The 20,877-nt window shown below is 43.5% G+C and overlaps 1 protein-coding gene across 6 annotated transcripts in view; it reads right to left on the reverse strand.

Moving 5' to 3' along the window:
• KLHDC3 (kelch domain containing 3) overlaps window positions 1–20,877 on the reverse strand; it is an 84,309-nt gene that overhangs the window by 62,465 nt on the left and 967 nt on the right. The window contains exons 1-2 of one of the 6 annotated variants that reach the window (XM_053313294.1): window positions 718–778; window positions 371–422 (exon numbers count right to left, since the gene is read on the reverse strand). The exons of 3 other annotated variants lie outside the window; for them this stretch is intronic. The gene's annotated coding sequence lies outside the window, so the exon portion shown is untranslated. Of the gene's footprint in view, window positions 1–370; window positions 423–717; window positions 779–13,346; window positions 13,521–20,877 lie in introns of those variants that run through there. 2 more of the 6 variants (XM_053313311.1, XM_053313302.1) reach the window with 2 other exon arrangements.

Below are 20,877 nucleotides of genomic sequence, written 5' to 3' on the forward strand. Positions count from 1 at the left end.
TGGGACAGGGCTTTTCCCCCACAGTAAAAAGTTACCTTTCTATGGAAAAAACTGAGCAGTTCACCACACTTGCACACAAGAATTTAATTTCTCATACAACATTGGAATTGTTAGGTGTATTTCCCAGAAATCTATGCCAAACAAGAAAGAAAGAAAAACCAGACACAGAGCTTTGCTCACCAGTGATACAGTTGGCTAATCTGCAACATTTAAAAAGTTTTTTTTCAGACTGCAAGTGTTCCAACAATCTTATAAAAACATTTTTAAAAACCAACAAAACGTATAGCTTTAATGGAAACAAAAATAGTAGTCCCAAAAGAGCCATCAACATAATAAACAGAACAGGAGAGAAGAACATTTTATTACTGACCTTCAGTCTTTGGGATAGGGCCGGAAAGAAATCTAAGTAAATATAACAATACCTGAGAGAAAGAAACATCTATGTAAGAAAAACCTTACATCAACTCAATTTCAAAATTGAACAGACAGGCTGGCTAGTTAATTTAGGTTTATGCTCTAAGCAGAATACAGAACTTTAAATTCTAACAGGAAATATTACTATATGGGTTAAATTCTGTCTTTGTATTTCAGATTAGATGGAAAGAGCTAGTGAAGAAGCAAACAAAACATTCAAACTCTCATCAAAGCTTCAGCAGTGATGAAGCTCTGTTTTGTATATACCACTGCAGAAGTACATTCAAAGGGCACAAGTCCTACCATGCTGTTATCTCGGTCCTCCAGGGTATGTATCCTGAGAAGCTGAGGTTCCAGCCACAAGGTTTAGTAGCACTTAAAAATAGCCCCAGCCAGTGTGAAGCAGTCCATATAGACGGTTCTATTTCAGGCACATCCCAACTCACGGTTACATCCAGCAGAATAACAATCTAGCTCCTTGTCTCACTCCTGACATTTACTCACTCCTTTGGCTATTTATTCCAAGGCAGCAGGAAATGCAAGTCAGTCTACACAGCCATAATTAGTGGCCTTTTGTAATGGGGTGCAACTATGCTAACTAGGTTGCTTGTGCTATTGCTAAAATAAGACAGCAAACGTGTGAATCCATAAGATCTGCAAGACACACAAACAGTCAGAAGCTCAGGACCCAACCTCACATTACTGTTTTCAGATTCAGATGAGTCCTTAAAGTCACTTCCACATGTGCTCAAATCCTTCTGGAACTATCAGTACTTGCAACTAGTTCTCTTATCAGATCAATTAGCAGCACAACTCTAAAAAAGTAGGTGTTAGTCCTCAAAGAGACCTTTGGCACCTTAAAAACGGAGGGTGTCGGTGATAAACCCATTACACTCACTGCATTTTGGACAGATGTTCAACATCTGTTGGAACAGAGCTACAACAACAGAAGGGCAACACTGCTTGCTCTGCCCTCCCCCCTTCGGCAGGTATAAGAGAACACCTGGAGACAGAGGCACGAGCCCAGGGCTGTCCTTAGATAGCCCTAGCAGGGTGCGGGGCCCGGGGCAAGTCAGCCAGTGTGGGGCTCCCTTCCAGTTAATTCTAATGGGGGTTAAAAGAGTGGGCCCCGAGGCGGCCGCCCTGCTTGCCATGCCCTAAGGACAGCCCCGCACGAGCCTAAGCAATAGCAATAGCACGTACATTTATATACCGCTCTATAGCCGGAGCTCTCTAAGCAGTTTACAATGATTTAGCATATTGCCCCCAACATTCTGGGTACTCATTTTACCGACCTCGGAAGGATGGAAGGCTGAGTCAACCTTGAGCCCCTGGTTAGGATCGAACTTGTAACCTTCTGGTTACAGGGCGGCAGTTTTACCACTGCGCCACCAGGGGCTCTAAGGGCGAGAGCGCAAGGGCTCTCAGCCTGTGGCCTGCAAGGAATTGTGTGGAGTGTTCAGACTACAGATGGTTGGAAGCTTGTGGCTTCTAGCTTGTAGCTTGTCTCTTCTTGATGGCCTGGGAACGAGATAACCTGAGATTTGCATGGCCTGAGGGAACTCTTTAAACTCTGCCTTTTAAAACTCTACCCACCTGTGGGAGCTGGTGCTTAGCATGTGCCTGGGAGAGGGGGGACTGGGGGCAGTTATTTCTTAGGTGGTGGGCAGAGTGAGATATGGCAGTGGGATTTGGACAAGCATTACAGGGGGAAACAGTCTAGGCAACTGAGACTTATTCCTTTTTCCAGCTCTTCTCCCAATCCTGAAGCACCAGGGAGTTCTGGGAACACTCCCTCAAAGATTAGGGCTCTGCTGTTGAATGCCAGGTCAGCAAACGCAAAAATATCTCTCATCCATGATTTAATTGTAGATGAGCATGCTGACGTGGTATGTGTGATCTGCTTGGGTGGGCTCGGTGAAGTGGGTCTCTTCCAGATCTGCCCTCCAGGTTTCATGATCCTACAGCAGCTCCGCCTTGAGGGTCGGGGAGGAGGAGTTGTAGTCATCTATCGTGAGTCCATTCCCCTCTCCAGATGCCCGGTTAAGCAACATCAGCATTTTGAATGTTTGTCCCAGAGGGCCTAAGAAATAGGATGGGGATTCTGTTGGTATACTGAGCATCCCACTGCACCTCAGTATCTATGGGGCCCCACAAGGCTCAATACTGTCCCCCATACTGTTCAACATCTACATGAAACTGCTGAGAGAGGTCATCAGGAAGTCTGGACTGAAGTGTCATCAATATACAGCTCTACCTTTCTCTGACATCAGATCCTAGAGAGACAGTGAATGTACTGAACCGGATGCTGGGGGCGGTGATGGGCTGATGGGGGATGAGGGCTAGCAAACTGAGGTTAAATCCAGACAAGACAGAGGTGCTGCTGGTCAGTAGAAGAGCCAATCAGGACAGGGTGGGGTTGTGCTTCCCTTGAAAGAGCAAGTGTGTAGCTTGGGGGTTGCTGGACCCAGCTCTTGCTTTTGATTGCTCAGGTGGAGGTGGTGACCAGGGGTGCCTTTGCACAGCTTCGGCTAGTGCGTCAGTAGCAGCCATTTCTCGAGAAGACAAATCTGGCCACGGTTACTCATGCCTTAGTCACGTCGCAGCTGGATCATTGCAATGCACTTTACATGGGGCTGCCCCTGAAGAATATTTGGAAATGTCAGTTGGTGTAGAATGCAGCTGCCAGGGTTCTCTCTGGAACTGCTCGCTCAGAACACATTGCACCTATTTTGAAAGAGCTGCATTGGCTGCCAATTTGTTTCCAGATCCAATTCAAGGTGCTGGTTATGACTTTAAAGCCCTTAAAGGTTTGGGTCTTGGATACCTGGGCTGCTGCTCCCCAGGGTTTCTGCCCACCCAACAAGGTTGTCAGAGGAGCCTTTGCTCCATGTGCTGACACTGAGAGAGGCTAAATTGTAGTGCACACAGGATAGGACCTTCTCTATGGTTGCTCTGAAATGCTCTCCCAGTGAATGTCTGTTCCTTGTAAACTGTGGCTGCTCTTAAAAAACTAAATACCTTTTTATTTACCCTTTAGGAGCTGCTGGGTCTCTCAGCTTTCCTGCTTCTGTTTGTCTTTTTAATGGTTGTTTTTTGGTGTTCTATGGTTTTTATTATTTAACTGATTTTAAGGTTTTAAATGTGATTTTAATTGAGTTTTTAAACTTTTGTAAACCACCTTGGGATGTCTTATGAAAGACGGCATAAAAATTAAATGAATGAATGAATAAAACATCCTCCTATTAGACTAAGCTCATGGGAAACCTGTTTGTCTGGCTTTTGGCAGAAACTGGAGTTGGACAGTGTATGCGCCAACCATGAAACCACAGAGCAGGGAAATGTACAAAGCTGACTGGCTGGAAATGGAACCCTGGAAATGTACAAAGCTGATTGGCTGGTTCTTGTGTTAATCATGAGCTACTTCCAGAAGCTGTTTATGAAATGCAAAAGGAAGAAGAAAAACCGTTCTTAAAAATAAAGCACAAAACCAACATTTAAGCAAAGATTCAATTCACTTGAAAAATCAACCATCTTCTTAAAAGAAAAAGAAAAACCTTCCTGAAGCATTGTGGGGAGTGGAGGTGGGGAAGAGTGTTGTATGCAGAGGTTCTGTCTTTGAAATAACAAGTGAAGGTGAGGAAGCAGAGTTCATCCTGCTGCAAATGAACCTGCAGCTGCTTTGATTTCCAGGTACCTCTGTATGCAGTCAAATGTAATGTGGCAAGAGTAAAATTCCAGAATCTAGTTTGCCCTCATTACCTTTGTGAGACAGAGAAAATGTCTCACAGACAAGTATGAGAACTTGATGGGGTAGCTTCAACATTAACAAAGAAGTAGAAAAGGGTTTTCAGTTGTTAAGCCACAATGCATTTAATGCCTCCAGGGAAGACACAAGATGAGAAGATTCCTGAAAAACTATACTGCTGATTAAGCCTGGCAATTGCAGGAAACTGAGCCTTAACCTTTCCAATAGCATAAATGTAGGACAAGGTCTAGGAAAAAATAATCAAAAACCCAGAAAAATGGAATTTACTGGCGACCTCCAAAAGACAAGTTTTCCTGAATTTGCTAATCAAGCTCAAACCACCTCTCACGTAATGAAAATTTCCCCCCCATCATAATCTGGAAACTGAATCTGTAGGCCATCTGGCATCAGAGAACACTTAACAGTTCAAGTAAAAGGCATACCTGGTAAAAACTGCAGCTGATGATTCATCATGATGGTCTGGCTGTAGTGCCAGTGTAAAACCATTGCATAACTCAATGTGCCATGGCATGGCCTTGTCCATTTTCTATAGACATCTTTGTCCACACTGTGCTACAGCCATGTGGTCTCACCTTAGCAACTGATTCTCTTACCCCAGCAAGTCCCTCTACTTTAGGTACTAGTTTTGATCTTTATCGCTCTCAGTGGCTTGGGACCTTAACTATTTTGTCTCCTATGAACCTGCTCAAATGCTAAGAACTTCTGGGGACATCCTTCTCTGCATCCCACCAAGATATTCTGAGGCTCCCGGGAGGTGGGGTCCTTACTTGCCCCGCCCCATTTCCCCCACTGGCGCTCTCCCCAAAAGCGCAGGTGCAGGGCTGCAGTGTACCTTCTTGCAGCCCCGGAGAACGGCACCAGGCAAATGGCCGATGTGCATGCATGCCGTGCACAAGTGTGTTGGCCATTTGCATGGTGACGTTCACCGGGACTGCAAGAAGGTACGCTGCAGCCCCACACCAATGTTTCTGAGGAGAGTGCCGGTGGGAGGAAAGCAGTGGGAAAGCTAAGAGCACCCTCCCTGCCCCTTAAAGGAACTCCCCTGCCTCTGAACTGGCTCGAACACTAGACTTTCAAACCAGTTCAGCACTCCAGAAAAGCAGCACCGAACCAGTTCGTGCACATCCCTACTGGTTGGGACATGGGAGAGGGCTTGTTCTGTGGTTGTACCCAGAATTTCATACTCCCTCCTTAAGGAGGCTCATCTTATCCCTTCTCTGTTAATCTTTCACTGCCATGTAGAAAGATCCAGGAAGGCTTTTAACCAGCCTAATGGCTGATAAAAAATAGCTGCTGTTTTAAGTGATGTTTTGCAGTTGCTGTTGAACTGCCTTTTAGATTGTTTTAATATGCAATTGTATTATGTTTTCATTTTGAAAGCCCACCTTGGGAGTTATTTAAATAAATATTTGTAATAAATAAAATTTCCCTTGGTCTCTGGTTGGGGAGGGACAAGCTTTCTGATGTCTAGCAATGCATCCCAGGTGTTTTTGAATTAATCCTTCTTCCTGATTCAATATCTCTTCTTTAGTGAGACGGAACAACCGAAATGACATACAGCAAGAACGGGAGACTGCCCAATGCCTGTTAATAGGAATACCAGCTGTAAGAAGACAGACTAGAGAAAAGGTCATACATTTGATCACTTATGTAAGCTGAGTTAACAAGATACAGTCTACGCTACGATCAAAAGAAACAGACCTTTACAACAAGCTACATTTACACACCACCCACATCAAGACTACCCAATCCTATCCTCTGCCTACCTCACAAATTTAAGCTGGCTCCCTATCTCAAGCAGCAGCTGAAAATCAAGTGCCCATCCTCTTTGGCTGACCACTGGCAGATGTCTTGGAACCCTGGGCTTTTATCCTCTCTTGCCCTCTGCTTCTTTCCTCTATGCGACATAGGCTGCCATTCTGACATGAGCCAATTATACAGCATTTCCAAAGGGACAGAAGTTACCCAATTCACATCGAAATTTGATAACTGCAAGCTACTGTTTTTGTGAGGCTGCCCTCACAATTATTTGGAAACTTCAGTTGCTTCAGAATGTGGTCAGTACTATTTATTGACACAGGATGCTCAGCACATATCTTGGCAGTATTAAAACTGCCTTCCAGTTTCTTTCCAAGTACAATGCAAGGAGCTAATTTTGACTTTTAAAGACCAGTATGCCTTTGACCATACGTCTGAAGAACCAACTGCTCCCATATGAACCAGTGTACTCTTTAAGATCTGCACTGGAGGCCTGCCTTCAGAAGTGAGGTGGGTGGTAAGCAAAGTTACAGCCAAGTTTTCAGTGATTGCACCCCAACTGTTGAATGCTCTCTCTCCAAGGACACTCAACTGGTACCCTGCTTCGTCGTTTTTTTTGGCACCAGGCTATTATTTTCCTGGGCTTTCAATTAACAGTACTATTTTTGCCATTGCTTTTACTTTTGTCTTGAGCTGCTGTTTTACTGCTGGTGTGAATTTTAACTGGCTTTTACATCAACTGCTGAATTTTATATCTTTTGTATTGATCTGGAAGTGTCACCTGAAAGACAGCCTTGAAGCCTGTTAGATACATAAGCAAACAAAGATTACTTTTATTGACCACAGAAAGCAGCATCTTTGGTGAAAATCTGAGGAAGATATATATTCAATTAAAGCAACAACAACAAAAAATCACCCTTTGGTTTACAGGTTAATTATGGGTGTAACAACTCCAACTGAGCTCTAAAAAGCAAGGAGACTCGATGGCCTATGATGTTCATGCCATGGGGGCATGAGACCTGATGTCCAGTCCAAGATATCGTACTGGCTTACAAAATCATAACCACGGAAACACAATTTGGCTAGGTCCTCCATGCTTCAATCCACTACTTGTGTAGGCTGATGGCAACAGAAAAGTCTATGGATTACTGTGACAGTAACAGTTAAAAACAAGCCAGCAGTATGTGCCTCTGAGCATATGGTGAGTGCTATTACTTATGCAGCCTATGCAGGTAATGGATTGGAGCACTGGCTCCTCTGGCCCTTTACAAGGAACTCAGTAGCCATGCCCCCTTATGCGGAACAAGGTTGGAAGGTGGTAAAAACCATACAGGAGCACTGAGGCCTGCCAGTTCTGAAGTTAAATGCGTAAAACAGAAGCAGCCAGAGGTAAGAAGTGAGGCCTGTTCTATTTACCTCAGAGACATAGGTTAACCCATTCAACTGGGTAATGGTTACCCTTTCAAGACATTTGTCCTTCTCTAGATAGTGTGGAAACATTTCCCCAGCCAGCCATGGCAGAGGCCCCTTTCACAGCTGTTTCTAGGGCAACAAGGGCAGAAACCGTTTACGGCAGGCTCCCATTTCTGCCCACTCACTCACTCACTCCCCCCTCCCTTTTTCTCCTCACAAACATTTTGACTAATCTGAACATGTCCAAATTTGGAATTACTGGATCCTCTTTATCCTTAATTTGTAGAAATTCAAAACATATTTATTTCCACTAATCCATTAAGGTGTGTTGTATGGAAGACAGACCATCTAAAGAGATATTTCCCAAAGCAATTGAGTCAGTCTATACTTCCCTATTAGGATCCAAAAAATCTGATTATTAAAAAGTGGCCCACTGTTTCTTACCCTTTTTGTATCCCAGTGCAAATCACAGATTTGCAAATCTCTTCTAAGCCCTCTGCCTGTATGCCAGAAAGGATTTGGGGGAAGAGATGGGGTTGGTGGTGACCACAAATAATGTCCAGCTAGTGAGCTAATCCTAAATTTGTGAACCCCTGATTATAGAGCTCTTCTATTAACTGCTTACCAGAAGAACATCTGAGAGAGTGGCTTTCTCTACAAGATCCCCACCACTCATTAAGATCATCAGGAGGGATCCATCTTTGGGTGCCACTGGTTCATATGGTAGCAACCTGGGATTGGGCCTTCTCAGTTGCCACCTCTAGGTTTTGGAATGTGCTCCCCGTGGGTATAAGAGGATTTCCAAACAACATTTCAGGAATCTTTGAGAGATGTGTGTTAGGATATAAGAGGATTATCTTCCTTGGAGGCCTTCAGGGGAGCCTTAAAAGCCCAACTTTTTAGCCCAGCTTTTAATGATATCTAGTTTTAATATTAATTTTAATCTGGTTTAAGTGTTACTTGATTGTTTTATTCTGTTTTTAATTTTAATGTAAAACCATCCTGAGCCACTTTAGGAAGGGTGGTGTATGAATAGAAAGAAAGAAAGAAAGAAAGAAAGAAAGAAAGAAAGAAAGAAAGAAAGAAAGAAAGAAAGAATTCTAACAAAAAGCCTCAAGAGGCCCAACCTATTATAAGTACAGAGTCATCTCCTTCTCCAAACAAGATTGCAAGAATCTTTGAGGGATGTGCTTAGGTGCCCAAGTCTCCAACAGAAATGTGCTATAAACAGAAATCATGAAGGAAGCCAGACATTCCATGAACACCACTAATCATCTGAACAGTAGAGAGAGGAAGCTGCTACTCAGACAGATGGGACAGATCTTACCAATGACAGAAACACCTGCTCAACCTTAGTGCACCCTTAACTTCCAAAAAACATTAGCACCTCATGATCTAGAGATCTAGATGATCTTTTCATTCCTATCCCCAGAACACAACCACAATTTAGCAATATAGAAACTTGTAACCTGCTATGTATTACAGAGACCTGGTCAGGAGTTAGTTTGGTACCAGCTTCTCCCAGAAGGTTACTCCATGGTAGCACAGGTGAGAGGATGTAGGTGGGGAGGTGGGGTAGCTGTGGTCTATACCATCTCCCTTACCAGGATCCCTGCCTATACTGAATGTGTGTACCTAAACCTAGGAACCAGGGATTACCTCGCTGCCCAGTGGAGTCCCTAATTGAGCTGACAGACCTGGTTGCTGAGTTGGCATTGGAGTCACGCAGATTGTTTGTGGTGGGAGACTTCAATGTTCATTTTGGGACATGTTCATGCTGGTAACCTCCAGGCTTGACTACTGTAATGCGCTCTTCATGGGGCTGCCTTTGTACGAAGTCAGGAAACTACAATTGGTACAGAATGCAGCAGCCAGATTGGTCTCTGGGACAACATGAAGGGACCATATAACACCGCTTTTGAAAGAACTGCACTGGCTGCCAATAAGTTTCTGGGTGAAATACAAAGTGCTTGTTATCCTGTATAATAAAAGGCTTGAGTGTGATCCCGTGTGCCCATGTCTTTTTCAGCAGTTCTGAGCATGCGCTCCACGCATGCTCAGAACTGCCGAAAAAGATATGGCCACCCAGACACGGGCGGCCATATTGGCTAAGTTTAAGGGCCAAATCGGCCCATGTTTTGGCCTCCGCGGCGCCGGCTGCCCGGCCGCCCTCCCAGCTGATTTTTGAACCAAGCCCCCCCCCGATTAAGGGCCAAATCAGCCCAGGCACTTGCCCCCGCGGCTTCCGCCGCCGGCCGACCGACCACCTTCCTAGCTGCCGATACCTCCTTACCCCCAGACCACGTCCTTCGCTTGATCGGAATATCTATTTACAGAAGGAGAGAGGAGCTCGCATGCAGAGCTCCACTCTCTTTAAAGCCTCTTCCCTAACTGGCGCTATGGACGCGAAGGAAGTAATAGGTGTCCTTGGCGCCCAAAGCGCTAGTTCAGGAAGAGACTTTAAAGAGAGAGGAGCTCTACAAGCGAGCTCTTCTCTCCTTCTGTAAATAGATATTCCGATCAAGCGAAGGACGTGGTCCGGGGGTAAGGAGGTATCGGCAGCTGGGAGGGCGGGCGGTGGCGGAAGCCGCGGGGGCAAGTGCCTGGGCCGAATTGGCCCTTAATCCGGGGGGGGGGGGTTTGGATCACAAAGCAGCTGGGAGGGTGGGCAGCCGGTCGGCGGAGGGAGGGGGAATGGCGGCGGGAGGCCAGGAGCGCCATTACTAGTGCCCGTTATTCAACGGGCCGAAATTCACTTGTTATCTATAAAGTCCTTAATGGCTTAGGTCCAGGCTATTTAAGAGAGCACTTCCTTTGTCATAAACCCTGCCGCCTGTTACAATCTTCTGAAGAGGTCCAGTTACGGTTGCCAGTGGCTTGTTGAGTGGCAACCCAGGCCCGGGCTTTCTCTGTGGCTGCCTCAGGGCTTTGGAACATGCTCCCTGCTGAAATAAGAAAATCTCTTTCTCTGTTTGTTTTCAGGAAGACCCTCAAGACTCTCCTGTTTTCACAGGCTTTTAATTAGAATTTTAATATTTTTAATAATTTGTTTTAATAACTATTTTATTCTATTTTTATTGTCATGTTTTTTAATCTGTGATTTTTAAATATTTTAAATTTTGTACACTGCCTAGAGATGTACATATCAGGCGGTATGAAAATATGACAGATAGATAGATAGACAGATAGTTTGATTGATTGATTGATTGATTGATTGATTGCAGAGACTTCAAGTGATATCCTGATGCAGGATATCTATGGAAAATATGCAGAATCCAAGCACAGAAAGCTGTGGAATAGGGAAGAACGGCTGAATAGAAGGGGCTCTCTGTGAAAATTATTAATGGAAATTCCAGTCTAGTCATCCAGAGTCCAAATTTATAAGCTGGCACAGATCATTTAAAACCATTACACCAAAATTTAATAAGCATATTTAAAATATTTACTCTAGATCAATACAAGGTTATATGTTCAAAGCTATATGCTTTGTTTTCAACTGTTGTTTCCTACCCCTGAATCCGTTGGAAGAGACAGGATAGCTGACCAAAATAGACTGAGGGTAAATAAGGTGACAAGGCAGTGTGTATTCTACGATTCACAAGAGTGTTATTCAGTAGTTACTGTGCCAGGATACAGCAGAACCACTAGCTAGCCCCAGTCCTGCTTATCGCCACACCCCTGGCTCTCCAAGTACAGTATTCATCGGCAGATTCTGGCATAGAATGAAGCATTTTAAGAATCTCAGTTTCTTCTTTTTAAAAGAATTGCTATGTAAACTGCGTTGTGAACTTTTCATTGTTTGGGAAAGCATATATAAACATTCTAAACAAGTAAAAATAATAAAAAATATTTCTAGCCCCAGTGATCTCAGTGGCAGCAACTGGTAAATTCTCATAAGCACTGTACAGCTCCTTTCTTTTTGCCTACTCAAAGGAGCAATACAAAAATCATATCCAAATTTGTATTATTGATTCAAGTTGCTAAATTTGGCACAAATGTGAACAACATGTAGACAAATCCTATTGTTGGCACTGTTATGCAGCCAGTTAGTCAAGAATCTCAAAATGGCCCCCAAGGACATTAGTCTACACTATGTTTCATGGAAGCCAAAGATCACAGTTAGGTCAGACAAAAAATACAGCTTTCTTCCTGGTTCTCCATAACACAGGAATAAGAAATCCTACTACAATCTTGAAATGGGAAACCATACTACATACAGTCAAGGCACTACAGAAATCAATAAATAATTGTTTCAGATAATGAACAAAAGTTACTAACTTCCACCTGCCATCCTATAGTCTAACAAACATGAATGCATGCCTTAAAAGGCAACTACAGGACACTTTGCATTAATGAATTTCCTAAACAGATATTACTCCAAAGTAATACATGATGTGTGCCTCTACACACATAGAGAAATTGGTTGGTACCCTTACAGCTAATTGAAAAAGTGTTTTATGCCTCCTGAAAAGTGATTAAATGAAAAGCAATTGTCCCATGTATACCTGCATGCCTTTGTTATGTCATCGAGTAAAGCAAAGCAAGTGTGAAAAGAGATTAAAGTATTGCTTATTCCACAAAGATATTCTAAAGTGGACTGGACACATTTGTTAGTACCCCTAGAAAAGATCATAAATAATTGGATTAGAGTGATTTTTCAAATTAGCTATTTTCTTTAATTAGTATCACACATGCCTCCAATCGTGCAATCAGTCATTCAGCCTATTCAAATGGAGAAAAGTAGTCACTCTGCTGTTTGGTATCATCGTGTGTCCCACAATGAACACAGACCAGAGAAAGCAAAGGAGAGAGTTGTCTGAGGAGATCAGAAAGAAAATTATAGACAAGCATGTTAAAGGCAAAGGCTATAAAACCATCTCCAAGCAGTTTGATGGACAACTTCCAAAGGGATACAAGCTGAACTCCAAGGTCAAGGTCCATCAGTGTCTGATCACACCATCCTTCGCTTTTTGAGTGACAGTGGGCTCAATGGAAGAAGACCCAGGAGGACTCCACTGTTGAAAGAAAAACATAAAAAAGCCAGACTGGAATTTGCTAAAGTGCCTATTGACAAGCCACAATGCTTCTGGGAGAATGTCCTTTGGAGACAAAACTGGAGCTTTTTGGCAAGTCACATCAGCTCTATATCCACAGATGAAAAAATGAAGCTCTCAAAGAAAAGAACACCATATCTACTGTGAAACATGGAGGAGGTTCGGTTATGTTTTGGGGCTGCTTTGCTGCGTCTGACACAGGGTGCCTTGAGTCTGTGCAGGGAACAATGAAATCTCAAGACTATCAAGACATTCTGGAGCAAAACGTACTGCCTAGCGTCAAACAGCTCTTTCTCAGTCGCAGGTCATGGATCCTCCAACAGGATAATGACCCAAAATACACAGCTAAAAGCACCTAAGAATGGCTAAGAACAAAACACTGGACTATTCTGAAGTGGCCTTCTATGAGCCCTGATTTGAATCCTATCAAACATTTATGGAAAGAACTGAAACATGCAGTCTGGAGAAGGCACCCTTCAAACCTGACAAAGCTGGAGCAATTTGCTCAAGAAGAGTGGGCTAAACTACCTGTTGACAGGTGCACAAGTCTCATTGAGAGCTACAGGAATCGCTTGTTTGCAGGGATTGCCTCTAAAGGTTGTGCAACAAAATATTAGGTTAAGGGTCGCATCATTTTTGCCATTTTCATTTGTGTTATTATTTGAAATATTCTGTTGCATCAAAACTCTAAAGCAAAGTCTGATTTTTGTTAAATGCTGAATAAACAATGATGGGTGCCAATTTTGTCAGTTTCAAGTTATTTCAGAGACAATTGTAGGTTCTTCTTTTTTCGTGGAGGGGCACCAACACATTTGTCCATGTGTGTATATGTTTAACATCATGTGTATCAAACGCACTTATCTTCTTTGCTATTTAGCACATGGTAGAAAATTTTGTTGGTGGGGAAACCTGCATTGCACACAGGACAGGTTGCTTACCTGCAACGGTGTTTCTTCGAGTGGACTTCTATGCATTCACACACATGGGGTTTGTGCTTGTGCAGAAACCAGTCCGGAACCTCCTAGAGTTTAGAAAATGGATAGATTTTGGTGGTAGCCCCATCCCCTTTGTAGCTACTCCGTGGCTGTCCTGTTCTGCTCCTTCAGTTAGAGCTTCCACCACCACATCTACTAGAGAGAGAAAGTAGGCTGCAGTGAGGCAGGAGGGCAGGTTGTGTGAATGCACAGAAGACCACTTACTCAAAAGCAGTCTTACTGAAATGAATGGGACAAGTTTACTTCAATGGGAGCACTCAGTACTAATTTCCTGAAGCCTGTCAGTAAGGCTGGGGGTAGGGGTATCCTGTGTTTCAACATGCAGCGAGCCAATCAGGAACAGAGGAAGAGGGTCTTTACCCTCTTCCCTCCCCTTAAGAACAGCCCTGTTGGATCAGGGTCAAGGCCTTTTTAGTCCAGTATCCTGTTTCACATAGTGGACCACCAGATGCCGCTGAGAAGGCAAGAGGCGAGGGCATGCCCTGTCTCTTCCTGTTGCTCCCCTCCAACTGGTATATAGAGACATTTTGCCTCTGAAGCTGGAGGTGGCCCAGTGTTCTCTAATTTTTTTCATCTGTATGCAGAATGAGTTTTGTTCTGGGTGGCAGGATCAAGGCACTGTCCGCGCATGTACATTCAGAGTAGGTTTTCTTTTGGTAGAATACAGGAGGGGTTTATCATTGCCTCCTCCTGCGCAGTATGAGATGATGCCTTTCAGCATCTTCCTATATCGCTGTTGCCTGATACACTACCACCAGGGATTTGAACTAGCAACCTTCTGCTTGTTAGTCAAGCATTTCCCCGCTGTGCCTAACAACCCGAAAAAACAGCAACTTTTTTACGCCAGATATACGACGTCCTAGCTCTATATCGCAGCGATTAAATTTGAAACAAGGCAATGCTGTCCATGAAGGGACTGCAGTGTCACAACGCAGGAAGTGTGGAAACATCCTTCCGAGATACGACATGACCCCGTTGTAGGGTCTAATCTGGAAAGCACCCAGCACAAATTATTGAGACTCTTATTAGGACAGCAGAGTGATCTTGTGGCAATAAGACAAATATATTTTTGCAATGCAAAAGGTGCACTTCCACGTACAAAAGAAGAAGCTATTGTTGCCAAGATTTCAGATAGTATAGACTTTACACTTATATATGTCGATTCAAACAACCTGAAGGGCTGAAGAATACTGAATGCTTTGGGTCTTGAAATACCAAAGGATCACAGTAGGGATGTGCACGAAATGTTTCAGGCAGGTGGGGGCAGAGAGTGATAGCTTTAAGGAACAGGTACGCAGGTCCTTACCTGCTCCTCCACTACCCCACGGCTGTTCCAGTTGTGGCGCTGTGCTGCTCAAAAGGCTGCATGCAGCTGCTTCCCTGTTTCCAGCAGCCTGTGTGCAGCATCGGCACGCACATGGTGTCCGTGCATGCGCAGGCATCATTTGCATAGTCAGCAACACCATGCTAACCATGCAAATGGCGCCCGTACATGTTTGGACGTCACGTGCAAGCTACTAGGAACAGGGGAGCAGCCACACACAGCCTTGCGTAGCACAGCACTGTGACCGGAACAGCAGCGGGGCAGCAGAGGAGCAGGTAAGGACCTGCGTACCCACTCCTTAAAGCTACCACTCACGCGCCACCGAAATGTTTAAGCTCCACTGCGGCAACCCAAATCATTTTGGTGCCTCTCGAATGAGGCGCCAAAACATTTTGGGCACATCCCCAGATCACAGTTATACCCTTTAATGAGAGATCATGACTTATTTGCACACACATTCTGACTGGAGAGAAAAAAATGTAAACTATTCCAGTCTTTCCAAAAGTGTTCATATTTCCCTTATCATTAAAGATACACTGTTTTCATTCCGGGGATAGCTTTGCCAATGACTCCAACACTCACACCCAACTCCACAAAGCATTCTACTCCAAACTATTGTGCCTGAAATCACAACTGTATTTTGATTTTGTCCATCAAAAAATTGATCATGAAGGAATTAAGATGGCATTGGACTAGGTAATGTTTTTGGACTATATCTCCACCTAGGTGGATATTTTTAATATTCTTGCTGCGAGTTTTATTTGGTTTTATCTTGTTTTTTGATTGGTGGATTGTTTATTATTATTATTTGGATCATGTAAACTCACTCTCGCACTGAACAGTATGGACAGTCAAATACAAATGTGCTGTAATTAACAGCCACATCATACCAAATAGAAGCAAAGTAGAGTAAATCAACACAGCATGAACAGCAGTAAACTGAATTTAGTTATATTAAAATACTTTACTATGGGACACATTTCAATGCTTCACAAACACTTCCTATCTCATGAAAAAGAGAAAAGTACAGCAAAAGTGTGTGCAGTGTAACTAATCACAACGTAATGCTCTATCTCAGGCCTTGACACATTTTCTTTGGATCTAGGAGCAAGCACAAAAATTTGGAGTCAGACAATGGACACTTGACAAAATTACCAAACTTAGTGATGGACATTGTGGAGCGGAAAGGTAAATGGGTTTTTCTTTATCCCCTTTACCAGTGGAGTGCATGAAACGTTTGCTTCCAAACCAATTTGCCTTGAATTGGGTCAATTCGACGGTTCACTCACAAACCAGACCGGAGGTGGTCTGGTCCGCAATCGAATCTAACCCAGTCTGTGGCAGACTAGTTCGGGATCGAGGGGCTATATTGTAAAGGGGAATATTCACTGGATTCCCCTTTACAAGCAAAGGGGTGGGGGAATCCTTGAAAAGTATTCTAAAGGGCACCCGGGAGGGGAGCACTGAGAGGGCACCTTTAAGAGAAGATTAAGGTTTTTACTGGCCAAGCAACAGCCGCTCCTCAAAGCCCAGCATTCCCTCCAGTAACCTGCCTGTGAGCCAGTGGCACAAACAGGTTTCTGGAGGGAGTACTGTGTGCTTCGGGGCTTCATGGAGAAGCCATGGGGGGCTTTGAGAAGCAGCTGCGGGGCTGGTAAAAAGCTTTTAAAGGTGCCCTCTCACCGCTGCCCCCACCCCGGCCACCCTTTAGAAGACAAAGTCTTCTTTCTCCAACCCCTTTTCTTGTAAAGGAGAATCTTCACAGGATTCCACTTTACAAGCACAGCCCCTTGAACCACCAAACCAGTTCGGTTGAATGGACCAGACCAGCTGGTTGGATCAGTGGTTTGGTTCAAATTCAGTCCAACTTCATACTGACTGCAAATTTTGGCTTGTGCACACCCCTACCCTTTACAAGTAACATAGTTAGAACAGCAACAAGGCTGACTGGGACAAATAAAAAGTTTATTAAATAACTCCACCTCTGAACATCCTAGTTTAGGAGCTATGGATAAATTTCTAGGTGCCATGGCTCCCTGGTGTCTGGGATTTATCAAGCCCTGCTCTGTTTATTCAGAAGTAGCCAAGTGACTGGGTTTAGTTGGGATTTGTTTCCAAGAAAATGTGCTTAGGACTGCAGCCTAGCAGTGCAATCCTATTAATGTTTATTCAGTCTGACTATATTCAGTGGGGCTTACTGTCCAGTAAGATAAGATAAGTTAGATAAGTCAAGTTGATTCGGTCATTGACCAGCAAACTGTCCAGTAAGTGCTATTGCAGTTCACATGATTCCAAGTACATGTCATTCTACGGCTGGAAGTCAGCCTAAAAAGAGTGGAGGCCAAGGTTTGGATGCATGTATTTAACTTTTGGATTAAAATTTTCTATCCTAAAGGACTAGCCCACCCCCCCACCCCTTGTTTTGGAAGACGGCTTCCAATCTATCTGGCATAAACAACTCTATGATATGTTGGGCAAGCATGGATTTCCCCCTCAATTTTTAATGCCTCTGGGCCTTGATGCTGCCAAAGGGCTTATAAGACAACCTGTAACAGACATTGAAAAGCAGAGTGATCTGAAACGAATTTCTGCAAGAAACTTTCTGGGTAGTTCACAAATTACCCTAAACCAGACCACTATTAATGAATTTAACTACCTTGTCCCAGAGAATGGCCTTCTCCTTCACATGATTTAACACTGCTGTACTGGAGGGTAGGTACCATAAAATTCCTATTACCAGTCAAATCTGTTCTTGTAGGCAGGGTGTCGAAACTGTGACTGATGTTTTTCTATACTGCTCATTTTACAGAGATATTTGTGTTTCTCTTAGCTCCCCACTCTTATCAAACATCCCTGTTAGAATGAATGATGGATATACAACTTTTTTATTAGTTGATCGCTGTGTATCTACAACACTGTGTTTGGCCAAATTTTGTGCAGCTGCATGTAAAATCAGGTCTCATCTGAGTTATTGGTGTTTTGTATTACTGTATTATTTTCATTGTATTGTATCGTCTCTGTGATGTTAGGTCAAGGACCGTAATAAAGTGTTCGTTTGTTCGTTCATTCATTCATTCAAGTATATGCCTTTTGACTGTGAGCACAACGAGGTGGAAGCTGTTAAGATGCAACTCACCCACGTTAAACACAAAACTGCCTTGGGATAATTTTATGAAAGGAGGTATATAAATCAAATGAATGGATAAAATCTTGAGTATGCAGATGAGGTTTAAGAGCAATTGTTAGGCCTGATTATATTTACAAAGAGACACACAGGCTTAAAAGGGCTTAGAATATTGCTTATGAATTTCATTTTCCAGAGCTAAAATTCATATATAGTTTAATATGTGTGTATAGTTTTATATGTCTGTAGTTTAATAGTGAACTAATAGTTAATAGTTTAGGTGAACTATTGAAAAGATAAGGAGTATCCAGACTTCAAGCTTTTTTCCCTCTGGCAGATTTGAAAAATAATATTTATATATTTATTTAGCACATTTGTATACTGCCCCAAACTCACATATCTAGGCAGTTTACAATAAAACAACACAAACAATGTTAAAACATTAAAACAATTTAAAACAATGATACATTCTATAAGTCTAACTAAAAAAGCCTGAGTGAATAAATGTGTCTTAACGCACAGCGGGGAAATGGCTTGACTACCAAGCCAGAGCTTACCAGTATGAATCCCCGCTGATATGTTGCCCAGACTATGGGAAACACCTGTTTTGAGCAGCAGTGATACAGGAAGATGCTGAAAGGCATCATCTCTTACTGCATGGGAAAAGGCAATAGTAAACCCCTCCAGTATTCTACCAAAGACAACCACAAGGCTCTGTGGTTGCCAGGAATCGACACAGACTTAACAACACACTTTACCTTAACAGCCCTTTTAAAAGCTATCAGAGATGGGGAGGCTGTTGTTTTGGCAGGGAGCACATTCTAAAACTTCAGGACTGCAATGGGGAAGGCCCATCCCTGAGTAGCCACCAGAGAGTCCCATATGGTCCATTTTTGAACATTTCATACATGCATGTACATGTACTAAACGTATGTACTATCACCAACACTTTAAGGTGGTATGAGAATACGGTTATAATTATCTGTGATGGCCCATTCACATATGCAAGCCATCACTTGAAATTGCAGCCATCAAAGGATGAGTATACAAATGTGAACCATGGTTTCTGGAGGTAAAGACATTACAAAAGCCTGTAAAATGCTGGCCCCTGAGTTTCAGTTGTCATCACCAAAATCTGTTGACTTCAGTTTTGTCTTGTTGTTGAATATATGAGGAATACAGAAACTCTAATGAACATGAGAAAGGAGAGACTTTTCCCATTCTTTCTGGAATGTTACAGATGAAGTGCAAACTGAAATTTCCACTTCATCTTTGATTGATTGATTAAGCGCCGTCAAGTCGGTGTTGACTCTTAGTGACTACATAGATAAATTCTCTCCAGGATGATCTGTCTTCAACTTGGCCTTTAAGGTCTCTCAATGGTGCATTCATTGCTGTCTTAATCAAGTCCACCCACCTTGCTGCTGGTCATCCTCCTCTTCTTTTTCCTTCAACTTTTCCCAACAATATGGGCTTCTCAAGGGAGCTGGGTCTTCGCATAATGCGTCGAAAGTGTGATAATGTGAGCCTGATCATATGTACCTCAAGAGAAAATTCTGGATTTGTTCTATGATCCATTTGTTTGTTTTCCTGGCTGTCCATGGTATCCTCAAAAGTCTTCTCCAGCACCAAACCAAATTTCTTTAACATTCCTGAAAGAATGGGGGAAATCTCATCTTTGTCATATCTAATGTAAAGTTGTGCTGTTGAGTCAGTGTCGACTCCTGGAAACCACAGAGCCATGTGGTTTTCTTTGGTAGAATACAAAAGTTTACCATTGCCATCTCCTGCACAGTATGAGATGATGCCTTTCAGCATCTTCCTATATCATTGCTGCCCAACACAGGTGTTCCCATAGTCTGGGAAACATACCAGTGGGGATTCAAACCAGCAACCTCTTGCTCCCAAGGCAAGTTACTTCCCCGCTGCACCATTAGGTGGCTTTCCCATATCTAGTCAGACGCAATTAGAATAGAAAAGGGGCTGTGTTCTTATATATGTGGCAACAATGGTTCGTAGAGAAGGAGGGGGGAATCCATATTTTCAATGTGTACTAATGGGTGAAGTGGAGGTTCTAATCAGTCAAATACTGCGTTCATTTGTGACTACTACCCAGGATGGCAAAGCTATTCCAGATTAAAACCTGTCATGACCCAGACTGTTACAGCCTCCACACACAGTAGTGACTTCGAGTCAGATGCTGAGGAGGCAGGCGCAGTCCCAGATCTTGACACCAGACCAGAAATTGAGAGAGCCCCACAGTTGGAGTCCTCTCTCCTCCCCAAGGTAGCTCCCTGGGGCAACACCCTGAACCTGAGCCCATGACAGAATTAGCTTTTCCCACGTCATCACCCTACCAGTGTTCCCTCTAACAGAGGTTTCCAGATATTGTTGACCACAACTCGCAGAACCCCCAAGCAAAAGCCAGTATTGGCAGCTGGGGATTCTGGGAGTTGTAGTCAACAACATCTGGGAATCCCTGTTAGAGGGCACACTGCACCCTACCCCTGAAATCCACATGCCAGCACCAAGCTAAGCAGGAACAGCTAGTGCCCAACTCGTGCCATAGGCTGCCCTTTTAGGGTTTCCATTCTCCAGGCAGGGAGGGTAACCTAGGCTCAGCGGTACCTTAAGGCAGGACTCAGTCTGCTGCTGTCTGGTCTCAAGTCAACTTGCTCACAGGCAGGACAGGGCAAAAACCACTGGTTTATTTGCTTAATCCTCTTGCTCAACTATGTGAAATGCACAAGACTTCATATGTCCACATTCATTCCTCCTACCCTTGTTTGCCCATCCACTATGTCCCCCGTTCTCTGTTTTGGACTGTAAACTCTTTGAGTGCAAGATCCTGCTACTTTTGCCAATCTAACTGCATGAGCAGCTCTGCATACTGCTGACGGTGTGTGTGTGTGTGTGTGTGTGTGTAGAGAGAGAGAGAGAGAGAGAGAGAGTGTGTGTGTGTGTCATGACAAGAAAGAAGAATCATAAAAATACCCTCAGAATTTTAGAGAGCAGCTGGTCACCAC

Source organism: Hemicordylus capensis, chromosome 1 (assembly GCF_027244095.1).
Source record: "Hemicordylus capensis ecotype Gifberg chromosome 1, rHemCap1.1.pri, whole genome shotgun sequence".
In the NCBI taxonomy this organism is placed as follows: domain Eukaryota; kingdom Metazoa; phylum Chordata; class Lepidosauria; order Squamata; family Cordylidae; genus Hemicordylus; species Hemicordylus capensis.